Below are 7325 nucleotides of genomic sequence, written 5' to 3'. Positions count from 1 at the left end.
CACCTTTGTTATGGAACTTGGTTGCCGACGGATTGTTGAAGAAACTCAATGAGCTTGGATTTCTAACCTACGATTTGCTGGTGCAGGGTTGTGATAGTAGTTTTTAGGGTAAATCGGGTGCGCTGAGTTCAAAAATGATGATAGTTTTTATCGCTGTGCTCCTGTTTTTGAGATTTCTCCATTAACTCGCTTTTTTTACCAGACAGTGTTAAATTTTTTTCTCAATTTTTCGAATTTATAAACTGTATCAAATCTATTATTAAAAAGTGCTACAAATACCTGACAAATATTTGGAAAACTGGAAAGGCATATTGAATACTATCAAATTCGAAAAAAACCATGCGTAAGCAAAAAAATGCCACCTTTTACGAAAATTTTACGTTTTGAAAAAATCAAAATGCTGCCATTTAAAAAGTTCTTAATGGATTTCAATCAACAATAGCTATATTTGTAGCTGTAAGCGTCTTCTTTCAGATAAAAAAAAGTTCAAGCTAAACAGACAATTGTCAGAGTTCTGATGAATTTACCTAATTGAAAAAAAAATCTTCAAAATCAACGCATTTTAGTATTACTACAAACACGACGAAAACTTCAGAAAATGTATTAAAAACAAATGTTTTTTTATAGACTTCGATGCACCGCATTCGCAGAGCAGGTGTTTCACTTTCAGATCCGCAGACGCGGCATGTATCGTTTGTAAGCTTACCAAATTTTTTAAGATGATATTTACCAAGACAGTGTCCACTAGGTTGTCCTGTCATGATTCATAGCTCTTTTTTGTTTAGTCTAAGCAACTCCAGGCTTTTTTCTCGATGAATTAGATAACTTTCTTTGATTGTCGTACTCCAACTGTTCTTTATAGTTGCAGTTTGAGGGCACTCGGTGAGACTCCACAGAATGGTTCAGGGCCGAAAAAATTAGTGGAAGACCTTCTTCTTGCTATCTCATCGGCTTTTTCGTTCCCTGGAACGCCACTGTGTCCTGGAACCCAGTATAAATTAACATGGTTTTCCTCCGTCAATTGTCGGAGAGCAAGAATGGGAGTATACTAGTTTTGAACGACATGTAGTAGCCCTTAATAGGGTTCGTCGCGGTTGCGGTATTTACCGCACCCGCACCGCGAAATTTGCGGTGCGGTGAGACACTTTTTCCCGCAGATGCGGTGCGGGAAAGAGCTTTTACCGCGCGGTTTTGCCGCAACCGCACCGCAAAAAAAATGATAAAGTAATAATTTTGATTATTCTAAATTGATAAACAGACTGCTATTACGAAAGAAAATCTAGCTGTGCCCGAAATTTTTCGACGCTATTATTTTTACGACATATTTTGGACTTGTTATTTTATACTTCTAAGCAAAACTTCACAAACTAACCATTTCAAATACATAAAATTCAAGAACCCAATAGAGACAAAATTATTAGATCATTTAAAACAATAAATTTATACTCTTGAATCCTACTTATAAGTGCATAACTTTTCCCGATTTCTGTTGGAAATCGTGGAATTATGAATCGATTTCGATATCAATTTTGACTAATTTAAAGGAATTAGAGATGAACTAATTATGCTAGGACTTAAACACAACCCTCTTCATTAAACCAAACGAATTTGGAGTAATTGGCAGTAAAGGATACAAATGTATGAAAGCGTCCAAAATGAGGTGGGATTCAAATTAGGATTTTGCAGTTTTTCTAATGTTCAATAATTCTGTACCGGTTGAGACCGGACTCCTGATTAGATGTAATGTATAGAGCAATTGTTTTCGTCAAATTTGGCGTCGTTCTTATTAATGAAATACAATATGTTTTTATTTCACTGTATTGGAATATATGCGCTACTATATAGAAGTACTGGTATTTCGACTTAAATTTTTTTGGTAGGATTCCTTAAAGCATGAAAGGTGGTTTTTATTACGTAAATGCGAAAATCATTCATTTCATTTTCATATGTCAAAAACATTGAAAATATGAAAATTGATTAAAAAAAATATGCAACTTCATTTCTTATTAAATTTTTATTCCACATTTTTCAATTAACTGAAGGGTTGTTAAAATAAAAGTTTTCCTATTACTGCAGTAGAACGTTTTTGAATATATAATGTTTGCCTTAAAATAAACGGAATTTTATTAACAGAAATTACAAAAGTTCATTTTTTTCATAAACATTACATTCTGAGGAGTCTCTTAAAGTTAAATTTCGTGTGAATAAGAATAACATTTTATTATATATGGTTTGTACAATTTTTAACACTATTTTTAAAAATATAAAAATTTTACCGCATTACCGCGCGGTGCGGTGCGGTAAATAAAGTGCGGTTGCGGTAAGCGGTGCGGTTTTATTATTTTTTTGCGGTTGCGGTGCGGACAATCCATTTACCGCCCACATCCGCACCGCGACGAACCCTAGCCCTTAATGCGTTGAGCGCAGCCTGACTATCTGATAAAATGCAGATATTTGCGCACCGTTATTTTCATTTTAGATATACGTAAGTGCATTCTAGAATGACCTTTATTTTTGCTTGAAACACTGTCGGCCAGTATTCCATGATTTGGATCATTCTTACACTGTCTACGTGAAGCCGCCATATTTGTCATTGAAGCTATTCTGTTCCGGTGTCCTAGACATAAAGTACGGAATAAATACAATGTATAAATACCTGTTCGCATTTACTTCTTGATTGCACATCCCAAGAAATATGCAGGCAACAAACTCAAACGGTAACACAAATGAAACGCCAAGAACTATTGAGATATCTGACGTTTAAAATACTCACACTGATAACTTACATTTTTATACTACCACCCTCCCCTCAAGCACAGAAGCTGTTTGTTTTCCTCCCAATTCGCCGTGCAATCGATTTGTTTTCCTCCCAATTCAAACGTCAAAACGGCACAATACCAACGCAGCTGGATAAGTCTATAGAGTTAAACTGCCAAACGCTTTTGATCGTAATGAGGCGATGTGCAAAAATTGCTGTCTCTTTCTAACTCTTCAAGCACGTGTTTTTGTTTAATGTATAACTCAGGGGGGTGTCATTCCTGTCATCCGCCATGTAGATATGCAGACTTCGACAGTAGTCAACTTATGATGAGCCTAGCTGCTTTTAGGCCCATGTTGCCCATGCTATTGCATTGGGTTGTTTTGATTTTAACAAAGGCAGATGTTGGTTAGGAAAAAATAGCCGCCTTGTAGGGGCCAAAAAAAAAATATTTTTAGGTTATGTTAAAATGTGATCATAAAACTACTTTGACTTTTAATTTATATCCAGAGCATCGTAGTCTCAAAAAAGACATTTATTTTCAATAGATTTTCCGAAGTTTTTGTCGTGTCTGTAGTAATACCAAAAAGAGTTGATTTTGAAGATTTTCTTCAATTGGGTTAATTGATCAGAGCTCTGTCTGTTTAGCTTGAACTTTTTTTGTCTGAAAGAAGACGCTTACAGCTACCAATAAAGCTATTGTTGATCGAAATCCATTCAGAACTTTTGAAATGGTAGCATTTTGAATTTGGCGAAATGTCAAATTTTTTGTTCACGCATGTTTTTTTCGAATTTGACAGTATTCAATATGCCTTTCCAGATTTCCACATATTTGTCAGGTTTTTGTAGCACCTTTTAATAATAGATTTGATACAGTTTGTAAATTCGAAAAATTAAAAAAAAATAATACTGACTAGTAATAAAAAGCAAATTAATGGAGAAATCTCAAAAACAGGAGCACAGCGGTAAAAACTATGGTCATTTTTGAACTCAGCGCAACCGATTTACCCTAAAAACTACTATCACAACCCTGCACCAAAATGGCTGTCGACCAGTGTTATCAGTTAACCCAAACAAAACTTCAATGGTTCTTTTCACGAACAAGCGAAGAACAACCGAGGTTCGTCCCTTGCAGTTCTTTGACTCTGAGGTAATGTGTGCAGATCAAGTCAAATACGTTGAAGTTATACTGAATTCCAAACTGAATTGGTCTGCTCACATTGAGTTCAGGGTCAAGAAAGCGTGCATGGCCTTTGGGCAGTGCAGACGGAAAGACCTGGGTCTCAAACCTAAAAACATCTATTGGATTTACACGACAATTGTACGTCCAATACTGTCATACGGATGCCATGTGTGGTGGCAGATAGGAGAGGTGACGACAGTCCAGTCAAAGCTAAACCATCTGCAAAGAATGGCGCTCATGGCGTTGATTGGTGCGCTCACCACAACTCCGACTGCTCCTCTTGAGGCACTTCTAAATATCAAACCATTACACATACACCTCAAACAAGGAGCACTATCATGTGCATACAGACTGCATGGCTTTGGAACAGTAACCATGTTGATCTTGCTACCTGTCATACAAGATTGTGGTCACAAATGGTTACATGGGGTGAAGATATTCTTGCTCCTAGCAATATTACACTCACATATAGTTTTCCTTACAGGACATTCCATGTGAAGATTCCGTCTCGAGAGGAATGATTGTCTGGCTATAAAGAAAGACAACAACAAACGCAAGTGGTCTGTTACACTGACGGTTCTCTGATGGAGGGACGTGCTGGTGCTGGTGTCTACTGTCGTGAAATGAGATTGGAACAATCTCACTCACTAGGTAGATACTGTACTGTATTCCAAGCAGAAATCTTTGCGATTATATGTGGGGTACAATCGGCCCTTCAACTGAGTTTGTCTGGCAAAGTTATAAATTGCTGCACCGATAGTCAGGCCCTTAGCTCAAACAAATCACGGTCCGGTGGTGATCGCGTGCCGAACCCAAATCGAAGAACTAAGTATTGTCAACACTATCTACCTACTACCTTGTCTGGGTGCCCGGACATTCTGGTATTACTGGAAATAAATCGGCTGAAGAATTGGCCAGGACAGGTTCAGCGATTGACTTCGTTGGTCCTGAGCCCGTCCTGCCAATTTCGACAAGTTGGATAAGGGAAAAAATACGGTCCTGGGCTTCGTCCGAGCACCGCAATTATTGGAGAAATCTACAAACGAGTTGCCAAGCAATGGCGTTTCTAGAACAACTGTGCCCAGTGATTTCGAAAAATCTCCTACATTTTTCGAAGCTCCACTGCGGCATGCTAACTGGTTTGACCGGCCACTGCAAACTCAATTAACACATGGCAACTAATCCGCGCGATGAGTCTATTTCATGTGATCTTTGTGATTCCAACTACGGAACCTCATATTATCTGATATGCAACCGTCCAGTAGTAGTGCAATTGCGATTTCGAGTTTTCGATCATCTTTACATAGACGATACCATGTTTGGTCGACTGAAACTCATAGACATACTAAAGTTTCTTATCGAATGTGGTAAAGAGCTTTAGACTTACTCGCAGGCTGTAATTTTTCCCACCCTCCCAATTCTACTTCTCCACACCTCCTTCACCTTTCCTTTCGCTCAGGAAATGATGAAAACACACGGCAAGGCACAAATCCCCGACTACATACGGGGAACGTACCATTTAAGCCAATATATTCTGATACTGATTAGAGAGCGTTGGCTTACCGTCAGCAGAGCGCTGAGTGTATCGATGATTTTTCACATAGTTGCTAATTGTAAACGATTAAGGTTTGAACAGAGAAAGCGCTAAAATGAAAAACGAAAAAAGCAGTTTTTTCCACACCGTGTGTTAGATCTTCATGAAATTCAATCAGCAGTACTGTAACAACATTCTACATAAGCAGTGGATACAGAACACTAGATTAGGATTGTCGCTGGTGTTCCCATTGTTTTCGCCTCGGAACATGTTTGTTTTGCTTCCGGTATATATCTGTCAAAGTATCGAAAGTCTCTCTAGTAAAAGTCTTTGGTCCGCGCTTTTGGTACACGCAGAAAAATATGGCCTGCTTTTAACCACAAACCGTTTAGTTGAACTTCAAATTGAGTTTGCCTATTTTTCATTTCAGTCTCGTTTATTCTGCTGTGATTTTTATGCATTCAAGACCGAAGACGTCCAATGCATGAAAATTGCAACAGAATAAACGAGATGCAAACAGAAAAAATGATGTGATATCTGCTATGTAACAAATTTCTATGTGGCATACTATTATAATTTCATTAATTTTCCCATGATATCTAAGCGTTACAGGTAATTTTTATCTGCTACTACAAATTGCAAAAAAATATGTGTGAAATCAATATATTCAATATAACGAATTTTCTCGGTGTAAATTTTCGAATAACAGTCGAACAGTTATGAAATGAAAGAGTTTGTATATACCGCACAAGGAAATGAAAATTTATCAAAATTCAGTACAAGTTTAGACAATTTGTGCATTCTAATTAGTGAAAACACATTAGCCAAGAATGGCCATTGTTTTGCTGGCTAAAAGAAACAAAAATGATTAGTCGCTATGAAACGACGATAGAGGATTATTTTTTTGCTTTTTTTATTTGGCCCATTTGACAGGTATATCCCGGAATCAAAACAATGATGTTTCTACCACTGATGCCAGCGACAATCCTAATCTAGTGTTCTGTATCTACTACATGAATTGATTGATTTTTATGAAGATCTAACACACGGTGTGGAAAAAAACTGCTTTTTTCGTTTTCGATTTTTGCCCATTCTCTGTCCTACCTTAACCTTCCGGAAGTCGCGCTAGTGCCCTGAGTGCACGCTGCTCTGAAAATCTAGCGAAATCGTCTTTGCGCACCAGCGGTTGTTCATTCAGTAGGCCATTTGCGCGACTACCGGATGGTTAATGTCAATAGATAATTATTTAAATGAAATAATCGATTAGTTTGAAAGCATAGAAGAGAGCATAGTGTTGAACTAGGTTTCATAATTTTGCTATTGTAATATATGGAATCGGGGAGTATGCTAGCATGTGCCGTAGCCTGTTATTACTGAACGCACGCACGCTCTTGAAAAAGTTGTATTTTTAATGCCACCGTGGTCGTGTCCTGTACACAACCCTTTAGTTTTTTTTCATTGCTTCAATCGTCAGAATTTTTATTTGAGTATATTCAAGTTTTAGGGTATAGCTGATTAATATCTCATGCCTATAAGTTTACTCAAATTTTTTTGCAAAAAATAAACTATAAAATTTTCAATTTTTAAGTTTTTTAATAATTTAGTTGTACACAGGCTGAAATAAAAAGTATTTAAAAAATCTCATTTTACAATGTTATTAACGCACTTAATGCTAAAAAAGGTAGAAAAATCGAGCATTTTATTTAAAAAATGACTACATTACCTAAAATTACAACTTTCACCATCAACCATTCAACCACCACAATAGTCTATCCTGTGCAAAAAGTCTTCCGAATAAGGAAGTATTTCAGTATTTTGTTTCAGGTAAAAATTACGGACTGATAGATGTA

Source organism: Topomyia yanbarensis, chromosome 2, assembly GCF_030247195.1.
Source record: "Topomyia yanbarensis strain Yona2022 chromosome 2, ASM3024719v1, whole genome shotgun sequence".
Lineage (NCBI taxonomy): Eukaryota > Metazoa > Arthropoda > Insecta > Diptera > Culicidae > Topomyia > Topomyia yanbarensis.
Note: the sequence above shows the minus strand (reverse complement) of the source record.